We start from the raw sequence: 15,541 nt of genomic DNA, 5'->3' as shown, positions 1-15,541 counted from the left end.
TCCTTGTCGTCAATCGACGTCGCAGACATGTCGTCGGAGCAACGCAAGGATGGGTGGGTTCGCCACATGCTCGACTTTCTGGCTGATCCATCAGCGTACCCCGCTTCACGAACTCTTCGTCGCCAAGCGCCCCATTTCGCTATTCGAGATGGTCTCCTCTATCGGCGGAATTACGCGTCTGATGGTCGGAGGTGGCTCCTTGTGATACCTCGCCACATGCGCATGGAAATGTGCGCTGTTTTTCACACCGACCCGCAAAGCGCTCACGCCGGCGTTCTCAAGACCTACAACCGCCTCCGTCAGCGATACTATTGGCGCGGGTTGTATTCATTTGTGTGCAAGTATATCCGCACTTATACCGCCTGTCAGCGACGAAAGGCTCCACCCCAACGACCAGCCGGTACACTTCAGCCTCTACCGTGCCCGGCGTGTCCGTTTGACCGCATTGGTATTGATTTGTACGGCCCGCTTCCCTCGACCACTTCTGGGAACAGATGGATTATTGTCGGCGTAGACCACCTCACGCGTTACGCAGAGACTGCAGCTTCGGCCACAGCAACAGCCAGAGAAGTTGTGTTTTTCATTCTACGCAACTTCGTCCTGCGCCACAGCGCCCCGCGCGAACTTTTGAGCGACAGCGGACATGTTTTCCTGTCCGAAGCTATTGAAGCAATGCTCGTTCAGTGCAATATCGTTCACCGCATGACGACCGCATATCATCCACAAACCAATGGCCTAACCGAAATATTTAATCGCACTCTCGGTGATATGCTGACGATGTACACCGCATCCGACCAGACCAACTGGGACACCGTTCTTCCTTTCGTGACATACGCGTACAACACTGCTACGCAAGCCACCACAGGATTCTCACCGTTCTTTCTTTTATACGGACGAGAGCCATCATGCATGCTGGACACCATGCTTCCTTACACACCTGACGCATGTGAGTACAGCCCAATTTCCGACTTTGCCAGGTACGCAGAAGATTGCCGACAGTTGGCCCGTTCATTTACGACAGAAGACCAAGGTCGCCAGAAGCTTAGGCGCGACGACGACGGACCTCTTGATGCTTTCAAGACAGGTGCTCTCGTCTGGCTTTGGGTACCGCCGAACACTCCTGGACTTTCCTCCAAGTTACTAGCCCGATACCACGGCTCCTACCGCATTCTTGCTGAGACATCCCCCGTCAATTACGAGGTCGAGCCCTTGACACCATCTGACGACTTGCGCCGTCGCGGCCGAGAAAACGTCCACGTGTCTCGCATCAAGCCATATTATGACCCCGCTATCTTGTCAATGCCTTAAGTCGCCAGGATGGCTCCGCTATTCCCCGGGGTCCAATGTAGTGAAGAGAGGACGACGAAGAAACACACGAGCAAGCTAGCAAGCAAGCAAGCAAGCAAGCCGCAGTGTCAACAGTAGCAAGGGACTCCAGCTCGCGTTTGCCCGGATTTTGGCTGCTTAACGCCCGCCGCTCTGCGACGCCCTACTCTAGACGCCTGTTGACATTCCCTGAAGACGCGTCAATAAACCACATCACAGTGCTAATAAACTGAGAATATAAGAAATTTTTATGGCACGATTCGTGCCATAAGTTTTACAAGTTCCTCTTGTAAAGAGCAGAAAGTTGATTTCCCTGGGACAATGTACCCACGCACGGCTCTACTGTTTTTGCTCGGGTCTGCAAGAATCAGCATTCTTTCTTTTTTTTTTTGACGACGACATGCCCTTTTTGAACATTTGCTCCCCGTAGTCATTCCTTCGAATTCCTTAATACTCATTCTATCGGACTACGTTCAATGAACAGCGTTTCGCACACTTAACTATTTGTTAACGATTTTCATTCTGCGGTGTACAATATGCTATCAATAATATATGCTAATAAGCGAAATTGTGAACGATTCTAATTGTCAGTCATGGTGAAACTAGTAGCCGCATACGGCAGACGAAGGATAGTTGAAGTCTCTCCTGGGCAACGAGCAGGTTTCACTTGTGCTGATTACGTTCCCTGTCAAACTGTCCATCTTTCTTTTGATCTCGACACGTGCACGGTCTTTGTCAGAGTGAGAAATTTTTTATTAGAAAAACAGTTATTTTTGCCAATACGCATGTTATCGCTGGCATGCTACTATGTGTAGGGTTGGGGAAGGGGATTAAAAGATTCCAGAAGAAAGGAAAATGATAACAAAGCATAAAAACAAATATGAAATCCGCAAGTGAACCTGATACTAATCGTGTACAGCATGGATGTCAGATAAGATTAGACTTTCTGCACGAAACAGTCCCTCATTGAAATTTCCTACTAGGCCAATTCCTGACAGGTAATTAAAACGCGTCGCTCTTTTGAAGGACCGGGCATTGTGCCTAATATTCTGCGTAACGTTTGGGATCATAGCATGTACAGCGGAAATTTGGGCTGGCCGGTACTTCGAACAAAACGTTTTCCAGCGCGAGAAAAAAAAAAACTTAAATGTGGAGCAGAGGATGAGAAATGACAGGACAGTAAGAACGCTTTCCCGATTTCCCGCGATTTTACTGTCCTGTTGTTTGTTCTTGTCTGCTTGCTCTTTTTTTTTTCTTGTAGTGCTGTAAACTGTCGCGATCATGGCAATTGAAGTCCATTAGCTCGTTGGTAACAACTTTATTGATAGTCCTGCAGAGCTTTCGCCGACCGGGCCTTACGTATCCCACGTGCGTCGCTCAAAAATTTTTCTCATCTCGCGGTACGCGGGGCATTCTATATGTGTTAAGGTGTCTTTACGCTGCCATTGTTATCGCAGTAGGGACTATAGCGGTACGTCATTTGCGGCACAAATAACTATTCGTGTATGTCACGATCACTCGAGACGATGGCATAGTGTCTGTGAGTGTCGAGGAACTTTCGCTCTTACTTCTGGGTCAATACAACGCAGAAAGTTATTCGGTAAATAAGCAGATTTCAGAGGTGCTCTTTTTTCTTAATATACATATGTTTTTTTGCGATGTTCGAGGCATTGGCTTTGGCAAAAAAAAATATTTTTCTGTAATTCAGGTATTGGAGTCCATTTCGGGCGGCTCCATCCGATTTGAATTTTCGCTCCGTGAGGTACCTTTGTGCGGTCTGTCTTTGTTTTCATGCTTTGAAAGTCAGCACGTTCATGACTGTTTATGCTATCTTCCATAACGCGTTTGATGTATGCCTTCGACGTTTCACAGACAGCCTCTAGATGGCTTGGCGGGACCAAAATTCGCCCGTCCAATGTACGCAAGAACTCTTATGGTGTACGTGCCACACAAATTGGGGCAATTTCACTACTCACCAATGGTACTTCTAAAAATGAAGAAGGGAACGCACGGGCGCCAAACAATAATTAGGTTTTCTGCAGACACAACCAATTAATGAGAAATACTTTAATGAGCCCTCGGAATTAGTCCAGTGATGAGCACCAAGGCCACACGTTTAAGCTTCTGCTTAACGGAGTACTTGAGCGGTGATATTTTTTGTTAATTTGGCGCAAGTGGGGCTGTGTAGTGTGTGTGTGTATCGAGACCAACAACAGCGGACACACTCGACACAAGGTTCAACAGAAGAGCGTAATCGTGCTGCATACTGCACTTCATTGGACGTTTGGATGCGAGCGTCCGCCATGATGAGATTTAAATTAACACGCATGAGAATGCAAGGATCCAGATATTACGCCCAAATCAGAAAGACCTGTTTAAAGTGCGTGCTGTACGGCTTTAGGTGATTTCCACGTGACCCGAGCAGCAAGCTTCCGTAGATTGTCATATAACAAAAGCAGAGGCGTTGCCGGCAAAACTAGCCGCGAGTTGCTTGACCGTGTACATTTCTGAAGCCTCAAAAGGAACAAACACAGGCAAACATTGCTAACTGAGCAAGTCGGCACGGTGCCTCGGTTGGCTCCTCCCAAAGAACGCAGCTGCTGCCTGGTGGGTACCAGTGTAGAAGTGTGCATACAAACTTAAGACTGCTCGTAGGATGTCTAACTTGTTGTTCCCGCCTTGTTATCTCGCTCAGTTCGTTTTCACTCTCGCCCTCTGTGCATCGCGTCTGCGGAGCACGTCTGGGAATGTAACGTGACTGATAGAAACTCACGGCCGCCTCAAGTATCGCTTCCCACTCCTTCGTTTCTGGGATGTAGAAAGGCACTTCTGTGAGGCGCACAGAAAGATCCCTTGAGGAGGTGCATCAGGGAAGTGAGACGAACTATAGTTCAGGAAGCAGAGGAGTGAAATGTTTGAGGCGCAGCTGGTGCGCTTCTGATCTACCAAGCTTGTTTCAGTGTGAGAGAAAAGCTATTATTTTTACTTCCGTTGTTCCCTAAAGCATTGTGTTTCTGGGGAAGGCCCCTCTGGTCCCATGTGCGGCAAACGTAGTTCCGAGGGGCATTGTAGTTTCCATTTTCTGTATAGATAACAACGGGCATGTTGGTGAAAAGGCCGAAGTGTAGTAGACAGGAATGAGTCCAATACCTTCGGCAACAACAACAAAAACAAGGGAAGCAAGTATATATATATATATATATATATATCTATATATATATATATATATATATATATATATATATATATATATATATATATATATATATATATATATATATATATATATATATATATATAAATTGGGGGGAAACATGACAGACATCGAAATACGATGGCTTTTTAGCATCTCACCCGTAGGATCGGCATTGGCCTTCGTCTGAATAACGGTTATTCAGACGAAGGCCGCTCCCACGGTCAGAAAAATACCAAAGCTGTCTAGTTTCGATCGAAATGTGTACTGTTTTTCTTTATGTCCTTTGAAAGCCTCCTAGAAGTAGTTTCCTGCATTTATACGTATATATGTATATAATATGCTTGCTCACATGTTCATGTGTGGCAATCATGGCAATTCCCTCACTTTCTTGCAGCGCTCTCCTGCGATGTGCGTTGCGTTAAACGTTCAAGGGGAGAACATCATAGCGTTATCTAAAAAATAAACTCATGGTCTCTGCCCATATAAATGCTGTATCACGACGTGATTCAATTTAGAGCATGTGCAAAGCGACGCCGTACGACTACGTACTACATGAACGGTTTATAGAGTTTGTTGTTCCAAATAAACGTATGAGTTCCAACATGAACCAGCGCCCTCCAGCGTTTCCAGCACCTACATGCGGGCTTTAATCTAACAGCAGTGAAAGCGGGTCGATTCCACGAAAGATAAAAAAACGATGTATACTTGATGTTTCCGATTTTCCTGATAATTTTGTATGTTGTTCACATATGACTGCACAGCACGAAATCGCAGTTCGTTTTGAAATAGAAATTTTTTTTTCAACACAGGAAAATTTTGCAAGCGTCACCGGTTGACGACGACCATTTTACGAAGAGTGCGTTTTCGTAAATTCGCTGCCATGCTGGCAGCTACTGAAGCTATATATTACAAATATCTTTCTTTTTGGCGGAAGTAGAAGTAAAGACCAAAGAGCCCTTATCATTTCATGGAATTCTGAGCAAATTATGTATTTTGAAAAATTCACCGCTGCGTTTTTGAAAATCAGTCAAATTTGGGACGCTATGGCTACTTCTGTGAACACCTTAGCTTGTTCATATTTGCAGTATAAATAGGCCTTTATGTGAGTAATGAACCTCTGCATTTTTATTTGTCTAATAATATTCAAAGTAGTAAATTTTCATGCTCGAAACACCAAAAAGACAAAAGTGCTCCTCTATTCAGAAATCTGTAATAAAAAAAAAACAATCTCAATTTTGTTCACAGTCCTCCGAAATGTTCTCAAACGACTGCAGAATGACATTAGGAAAAAACATGCTGCATCATTTTTATTAGAACAAAAGCAGAAAATGTCAAACATTGTGTTTCCAGAGCGTGGTGGCTACTGCGTAAAGGACATATCTAGTAACAAGAAAATACAGCAACACATATTTTTTCTTCTCTGAGCTTCGGTAAACAGCTGTAATGATCTATTGTCGGAAAGTGGGAACTATTTTGTAAAGAAAAAGATCGTTGCAATTAAATGCGTTTGCATGCTTTGCGACCTCACGCCAGTGTTAGACATCCCCCAGTAGACAGTAGGCACTTTCAGTTGTACCCTCCGTTTCTTTCATCTATTTCCGTTGAGTATATTTCATATCTTGCATGCTAAAGAACGCATTCCCTCCCTGCGTCTCTTATGATGTTGTGCTGTGCCAGAATTGAGAGATTGGTATAAAAGGCAAGGTCTCTTCATCAATGGAAATAAATTTCTGGACAGTGGTCGCCAAGAGGTTTGGTTTTTGTTGGCCCAGATGTGTACGTTGTCAAACCTTATGTGATCAATGCAGAGTTTAAAATGAATCGATTACGTGGAAATTCGTAGCAACAGTTTTGACCACGGACAAAACACGTTTTGTTTGCATTGCATCTGCTTTTCTTTGCAGGTCCTTGTATCTCTTGAAGTAGTGCCGGCAGATCTGGTCTCCCTCTTGAATTAAGCGCGCATCCTACTTCATGACCCTCCGCAAAAGAGACTCGATCCGATATCTTTTATACAACAAAAATTCCGCTGCAGCGGATTTTTTTTTTTTGTGCACGATGAGGTAGTCCGTACAGAAAACTCGGTCATGGCTATAACGCCTACGCATAACCACCTTCAGAGTGTAGGACAGTGATCGCATCAAAGTGAAGCACAATTTGGATGCTTAACTTCTATCTCAGGTGGTGTTTGGCTGACTGGCACAGCCGTGCTAGTTGCTATCGTCTGCTCAGGCGGGCGTCTATCGCGCCGCCCTTTACACCTGTCCGCCTAACGCATGCTACTCCGTTTACACGAAGGCTTGTAGCGCAGGTCACTCGATACGCCACACGATCCGCGCGGTGCGGATCCAGAGACCGGGAAGAGAGCGACGGGCGGTGAAAAAAAAAAAAAACTCCAGGCCTGCGCTGAAACCGCAGCACAGTCACAGCGAAAGCTGGAAGAGCGGCGTTTCTAGAGCCTGTTGTAAGCTCTCTTGGGGCTACTAATACAAGTACACCTAGCAAGGTACCCACTACGCCATAAATCACAATTTTTGTGAAGTTGGGAAGCACCTACTAAGAAAATATTCGTCATTCTGTGGAGAAGCGAGGCACCAGCTACACGTCTGTAAGGCATTATGTGCACTTTGTTGACGCGACCACTGATGACGATGAAGAATTATGGCTCAGTCCTTTGTAATGGGCTAGAAGCTTTAAACGGCCGACCAGTGATGTAATTTGCATTGGGTGACACCCGGTCGCTATTTCCCTCTCCCGCCATGCTGTATAACATACGTTGACGTAAAATGTATCGTGTAACCAACGCAATCGACAACCCAGCATTTTCTTGTGCAGAGCGACAAAGCCTGGCAAACCATGTGTTGCTGCTGTGCTTATGTTGCACTGCGGTACTCGCCGTTCACCACTGCCACCATTTGCAATTTCTCACATTCTTACAATGCATGATCGACTCAGCTACACAAATTTCGCGTTTAGCTTCGTTGCTTTTATATAAGCGCATTTACTGAAAGCAAATATTATCCAGAGGAATGAAAATGTCCGGGCTGCCCGTAGACGAGGAATATAAGTGGTGTCGCAAATGCATTTAATCGGAACGATCTTTTTCTGTACAAAACAGTTCCCACTTTCCGACAATAGATCATTACTGTTGTTTAGCGAAGCACAGAGAAGGAAAAAGACGTGTTACTGTATTTGCCTATTACTGGAGATGTCGAGACGCGTGCGAACTTGAGCTTGTTGGTACACGTTCATAGTAAAAAACAGCGCGAAAACACGAGGACGAGACAGATGAAACGGGACGAGCGCTGATCATGCGCTTCTCCGTTTCATCTGTCTCGTCCTCGTGTTTTCGCGCTGTTTTTTACTATGACTGGAGATGTCCTTTACGCAGTAGCCATCATGCTATGGAAGCACACTGTTTGACATTTTCTGCTTTTGTTCTAATAAAAATGATGCAACATGTTTTTTTCATAATATCATTCTGCAGTCCTTTGAGAACATTTTGGGTGACTTTGAACAGAATTGAGATTGGGGTTTTTTATTATAGATTTTTGAATCTAGGAGCAACTTTTGTCTTTTTGATGTTTCTAGCATGAAAATTTACTACTTTGAAAATTATTAGAGAAATAGAAATGCAGAGGTTCATTATTCACACGAAGGCCCATTCATACTGCAAATACGAACAAGCTAAGATGCTCACAGAAGTAGCCATAGCGTCCGAAATTTGACTGATTTTCAGAAACGCGGCGTCTTTCGTGAATCTTTAAAAATACATAATTAGCTCAGAATTCCATGAAATGATAAGAGCTATTTCCACTTTACTTCTACTTCAGCCAAAAAGAAAGATATTTGTAATATATAACTTCACTAGCAGCCATCATGGTTGCGAATTTACGAAAATGCACTTTTCGTAAAACGGTCGTCGTCGACCGGCGATACTTGTCGAATTTTACTGTGTTGAAAAAAAAAATTATTTGAAAACTCACTGCGATTTCGTGTTGTGCAGTCATATGTGAACAACATACAAAATTATCAGGAAAATCGGAAACATCAAGTACACACCTTTTTTTGATCTTTCGTGGAATCGACCAGCGGCGTCTCCACCAATGCGACCAAGGTCATTTCCGTTAACCTGACTGGAGTGGAAGTGCCGGAAAACTTATTGATTCTGCGCTGGATACACTGGAATGACGGTGGTTTCTGAATAAAGGGTGTGATTCTTTTGCTACTCTCCAGTAATAAATCTATTTCTAACGTACGTAACCTACCTTCCCCAAAAGGAAAGAAAAAAGCCTAGAGTGACGAGTCGCACGATGTAGTCTGCGTAAAACACAAAGAGTACAGAAGGGCACGCTTCGACGAGCACGTCAATAAAACACGTTGCGGGGCTAGTTTTTGATGCATACTTTTGTTCATGAACGTTATCCACGCTGAATGTTGCGCCAAACACACAGAAAGGCATGTCAGGACCATGTACTGCACTGCAAGTTTATTGAAATAGACGCTTGCTGCTCTCGGGCTCTTCTTTCGTGTCTGGTGTGGCAAGGGTCTTTTTCAATAAACTTCGAGCACAGCACACGGTCCTGTCATGCCTCCCTGCGTGTTTGTCGAAACTATAATCGCGGTATAACTTTTATGGAGAAATGCACGAACATTATGTGCGCCCGTGCCCACGACATAAAATAACAAAAAGCAACTCTTTATACTTCTTATGTAATAAAGCGGCCAAACCCTTACAAAAAGAAAAAAGCACGGCACACATAAAAACCGGCGCAATCTGAGACGTACTGAGTAATTCTTATTTTTATAGACACAGTCAACGAAAGAACCGAGTGAAGTAAGGACGACGTTCGCTTTCTTCGAGTTGACAGTGAGCACGACTCACCCGTTAAACAAAGATGCTATCGAGCGTGTCTAAGGCGATACGATCTCTATTTTGAAAACTGACAAAAAAATCGATTTCTCTCCAGCCAATGACAATTTGTCTATGAAGGTAGAAACTCATAGCGTCAGAATCGCGGAAGTTTCATCTACGGATGCTTTAACAGTGATGATGGTAAAGACAGAAGATTCACTGGAGCGTGGAAGGGTGCTCCCGGTGAACCTGGAAGAGTAGCGACTTACGATATGGCTCCACATTTCCTTGAACCGGCAGGTTAAACGGGGCTCATCGCGAAGGGTTCTAGGTTCAGTGTAATGTCTTCCGGCAGTATTTATTGCTTAGATGGACAGAGGAATAGAAAGACAGGGCAAGGGCACGTTCACTCAACGTGAATGCACTGCGCCTTTTCCGACTCATGAGTCATGCCTCTTTACCCTCCACCACCGAGTACCACTGCGTTGTAGATGACACACGAAATGTGGTTACAAGTTATAAAGCGTTACAGTTTAAAACAGAACAAAGTGGGCGCCCAGTTTAGAGCTTTCTAGCGCTGGATAGGTGGAACCGAGTGGTGGGCCTGTGTAAACACTATCGAGTTAAAATGTTGTAAAATTTATTAAGAGGTAACCTCTCAGAAGCGGTGGAACAGGGCCAAGAACGTTTTGTATCCGCTTTCCATTACGTGGTTGTCGTTTTCGTGGACTTTTTGAACCAAAAAGAAACGATGCAGTTCAAAATTTGTCTTCAATATACTTGATAATGAGAGAGCTTTTGTAAAAGCCGATTTCCTGTTCAAATCTCGCCTTGCTGGGTGAGGGTTCCTAGCCAATCACAGCTTTAAACGATATTGAGAAATTTACATAATACGAATGCGCAGCTTGTTTGACAGCCACGTGTGCAATAAAAAGTAAAAAAAAAGAACACGAAAAAGTTCAGTTCATTTTGGCAGCTCCACGTCGCGTCAAACAAGTTTGGATATTATACCATCACCTGCTTCAATTTTTACCCACGACGCCCTTACGTATCTCTTCGTTCACCTTCGGCTACGTGACTTTCGTATCACTAGGAAAATGATGTGTGCAGCAATACAGAAACTGATGCTGTTCCTGTGGACAGGTTGAATTCCTCACGAGGAAAATACAACTGAATAAGGGCGCTTTGTCAGTATAAAAATTTTTCTCCTTAGGCTGAAGCAGTGATCTGGTACCGCGCAAAACATGAGCCATATTTATTCGACTGGTAAGTAAAGTTTGGGCTCGTACGTGTAGAAGCTGTGTATTCTTTCGAAAAGAATACATAGTCAGCTCAGCGTTCCAGAAATCGGTAGCGTAACTCATAAAATTTTAGAAACATGGCCTTTTTCACTCTCACGTATTTAGATGTAGCCACTGGGCCCTGTAACATAACAACACTGTTAAATTCTTGCTGCTGAACTATTGCGGATTTTCCAAGGCTTATGTTTTGGATAACCACTTAAGTTACATCTGGCTTCGATAGCGTGTCTTCAGGAGAGTTCTGAAAATTAGAACTCTTCATTGCTAATCACTTATTGGGAATATCGAATTCTTGTGTCACAAATACATGTATATTCAATATCCCCCGCGAGGAATTCAAAGCTTCGAACGAATACTTCCTCGATCATGAATATGTCCCCTCGAAGTGTCACCAGCACATTTATCACTGTAAAAGTAGCTTTTTTTATCAATAAAGTCATCTGTGGAGGAGGTTTGTATAACACTTGATCCATACGAAAGCATATCAAAACTGTTCCTTATAAACTTATATCTTAGGATGTTACTCGTATTGCTTTATTTCATGCTCACTTAAATTATTGCGCCTTAGTGTGGAGTACAACCACTATAACTAACATACGCAGAGTTCTGATGCTACAGAAGAAGATTATTCGCTATATTGGCAACATAGACTATTATTCTAGCACCAGAGAAGCGTTTCCTAAATACAATATTATTAGAATTGACAACCTTTATACTTTTCGTTTATTACATACTGCGCGATATGCTTCTGAATCCCTCAAGAATTGCATAAAACAGTTGGCATCTTTAGAACGCCGTAGAATTAATGCGAACACAAGGAACCCTGAGACATGGTCAGTTCCATATTTCAGGACGCACTACAAACATCAATCATTGGCATATAACCTACCATCCACTTTAAATAAATATGAAGATATTCAGATTTTCAGTAAAAAAGACTTGCGTTTATATTTCGCACACTTGTAATGTCACATACTGTGACATTCTGTGTAATTGCATTGTGTGTAACCTATGTCGTTTCTTCTAACATAGTCATTCTGCTTCCATGAATTTCTTGCTGTGTTATATGGCCAGTGTTTTTGTTATATTGTGTTCCAAATAGCTAGTATTGCTACAGTAGTTCGGTGTTACTATTCTGTGTTATTCTTATTTCTGTTCATTACTCATGCTATAGCAGTATTTTATTGTATGTAGCATTTTTTTTTCTTTTCCCCAGTATTTTCTTTTATGCACATGTATTTATTTTCCCTTTTTTTCTTCCTGCAGTTCTCGTGCTGGAAATACATGTAAACCGCTGTATACATATTCATTTTGTACGATATGGTATTCTGTTTTGCTTGTTAATTTGCTCGCCATTGCACCGGACTGCTTGTTGTTACTGCCCTGTATAGTCTGGTCGTTGGGTCCCGTCAAGCTACTTATGTAGCTTTTAACCCAACGCAACCATCCAGCATGTATATACTGGAAAATAAAATTGAATTGAATTGAATTGAATAAACGTTGTATGACTGTGAGGCTTGCCGCATTAGCGGACTGTGCATTCATGAGACCACCTACAGCTGTTTAATGGGCATATAAGTCTGACTACAGGGATGTCTTTATATTATGCGTCCGTCAAAATGTGGCGGCTGGTATCAGGCATCGAAGCCACATGGTATAGCTTAGAAGCGCCATACCATAGCAGTTAAGCTACCAAGGTAGATGATGGTTCGCGAAAATGAGCTTGAATGCTGCAGGATGGCTTCAGTTCAGAGCAAACACAATATGACTGAACAACTTGCCTGACGTGAAATTCTGTATGCAGTATAAAGAAGAAAATAAGGCTTTATAAAAAACCTAACCGACAACGAACTACTCAAGTTTAAAAAGAAAGGCTATAACAAACGAGGTGCGCAGTTCAAGCTTACTGTAACCCGACACTTGTCTATGTTTTATGTCACAAGTAATTGCTGAAAAACAAAATGATGTGCTATAAAAGCCTTTCGTTTCGCATATAGTATATAGTAGCTCGGGAGTAAAAGTGCTCGCAAAGCCATATTTGTCTTTGAAGCTGAACACAACAAGCTATAAAATAAAATAAACACAAGAAAGAAGGGGAAAGAGGCGACTTGCACCCTGCAGAATAAACCTAGAAGCGGCACTGAAAAGGAAGAAAAATAGAATAGACAAGCTATATCGTTGCAATGCTTACTGGTACCCTCCTTACTGACGCCTCCACAGACACCTCCTTAATCTTGTGAGTGCTGCGTCAGTGCATCTCGTAAATATCAGTGCCTGTTTTCTTTTATCTGCCCCCCACCCCCTCTTTCGGTATTTTCTGCCCATGATATGCGTTGTTGTTTTGCCCTACATCATTGTTATATGCTGAGACACAAGGCAAAACAAAGACTGACCACATATCATCTGGCGCCAGCACAGGGTCGTATATCAATACGAGCACGGACACTGATCGCCTTTCTTACATGTTTCTTGTGATCATCTTCTAGCTTTTCCCAACCTTCCTTTCGATTGTGTTGAGTCCATGGCCGCGTATACTTTTGGATCTTGCGCCTTACCCTATGTTTCCCAGATCACTCAAGAAAAGAACAAACGGATCAGCAAGTGTAGCGATCACAGCGCCACGTGCCACTGCGAGCAGCAGTCGTGTTTGCCGCAGTCCTGGTATCATTAGAAAGCTATTTCTTGGTTTTCCTTTCATACCAATAGCTAAACGTGATCGTTAAAAGTAAGCAAAAACAGCTGTTGGGCTAAGAGCCTGATGTCCAGAAGCTGCCGAGCCGAGAGGCTGCGGTTGCGACGCTTGTTGACGCTGGAGTTACGGGTAATCATACAAACAAATACAGTGTTCAGACTTGCTTACCCTCTCTTTTTTATAGTTTTTATTATATGTCTTGTCATAAGTACATTTGGCACCGATGTTTTTAGGCTGGTTTTTTGTTTCTTCGTATCGAAGCATGGTGTAAGCTTCTATCGAGTTCTCGCACATGCATTGAATATTTTTTTTCTAGAAGAACAGGCTATTTACAGCACTGATCGGCGTGAATATATGTAATTACGTTGGACGAAACAGTTAACACGCACTGCCTTCTCCCGTTCCAACAGTTGCGTCCGTTCACCCAAAGCCAAGGAATAGCACGCCTTGCGAGTAAATGAGGGAAGTCCTGCATTCACAATTCGCTTTGGCCAATCAGGTGTACCCTATTGCAAAACCCAGCGCTACTGGGTGCAGTGTCCAATATCATGCCTGATCGTGGTGTGAGTGGCGCGCTGGATACTGCGGCTCTGAAGAGCGGTTTACCGGGACACGCTGGGCACTGAAGCGCCATACTGCTCTGAAGAGTGAAAACAGAGGCGCCAAGTTGCTCTAGCTATACTGCGCCGAAGAAAACAAGGACGACAAGCAGACGGATACAAGCGCAGACTATCAAATCAACGTTTATTCTTCACAAACTATATACGCATGACTAAAACAGGAAGTTATATAGGACAAGAAAAGTTGGCGGTTAAAAGAACAATAAAACATGGTAGACGCATTGGCCGCTCGTGTCTACTTTGTCTAGTTTCTATACATAAATATGCTAATAGAAAACGCGAGGATAAAATGCAGGCAGCAGGCCCATCTACTTCGTTATTGGCGTCGCTATGCACATTGCCCACTGCTAAAGCTGGTTCTGACAGTGAATACTAATTAGGTGCGTATTCCTCTCTGTTCGCATGTTTATGGGGCATGGAAGTATACAGCGGCGCTGTCCACGCAAGCACACACGCATGCGCGCACGAACACACCCACACACTACACAGGCACACACACACACACACACGCACTTACACACACACACACACAAACACACACACATGAGCTCAAACAAACGCACACACAAACAACGTCACAGTATCTGGATTTTTGCATTTCTAATACCTGCGTGCATTGAAAACTGCTAGAATTTGGCAGTTTGCAGAACCATAACTTTTTTCACAGCTCGAGCTCATGCTGAGGCTCTCTAAATCAAGAATATCATGTGCAATATAATGGCATGCACGTCACTGTTGAATGCCGCATAGGAAATCTAACAGTGCCCTCAGACTCAAGCTTTTGAAAGGTGTACGGGAGTGCACAAGCCGACGCGTTACATCACGCATCTGCCATAGGCGCCTTTCTGTAAATGTCGTAGGTGACGCCCAGTGAATTTGGCACTAACCTACGTGATATTCGATTGTTTTAGGCTATCATATTTCACCGACATTAACGCCTAAAGGAAGGGGATATTTCGTCAGTAGGCTTACAATGGTGATCATGAAGCCGACGTAAAGAACGGCAGTTCACACTCGAACCAGGAAATTCAGTGTCTGAAAGGCCTCTCCATGAAATTGAGTTTGTAAGCAAGCAGCGCATGTCGCTCACTACTGCAGCGTTGGGTCGGGCTCAGGTGACCTTTCAAGTTTGCCGGGGTCAACCCCTTAGCTATCGCAACCCAGCATTTGCGTTTGGCTATGGTCACAGGGAGTAAGACGGGAACGAGATGGCTGTTTTCTTTTCTCGGTCCCAGACATACTGCATTAGTGCCGTGTAAACGAAAACGTGTCCATGCACTTGTACATGGGATACACAGAGAAAATCCGGTGATATGAACCAGGGTTAGGTCTTAGATAGCAACGGCAGAAAAATATATATATGATGACAGTCAGGTTTTTAGCTTTCACTTTTTTTCTCTTTGATGTACATTACACTGACATTCACGTTCACGGAAAAACGAGCTTCGTGGGGGCTGGCGGTTTCTCATCCCGTATCGTCTGTGTTGTTGCTCGTCGGTGAAATGATCACAGTATCGCTTTTGCGATGCCTGCATGTTTACATATTTTCAG

This window comes from Rhipicephalus sanguineus, chromosome 6 (assembly GCF_013339695.2).
Source record: "Rhipicephalus sanguineus isolate Rsan-2018 chromosome 6, BIME_Rsan_1.4, whole genome shotgun sequence".
Classification (NCBI taxonomy): Eukaryota; Metazoa; Arthropoda; class Arachnida; order Ixodida; family Ixodidae; genus Rhipicephalus; species Rhipicephalus sanguineus.
Note: the sequence above shows the minus strand (reverse complement) of the source record.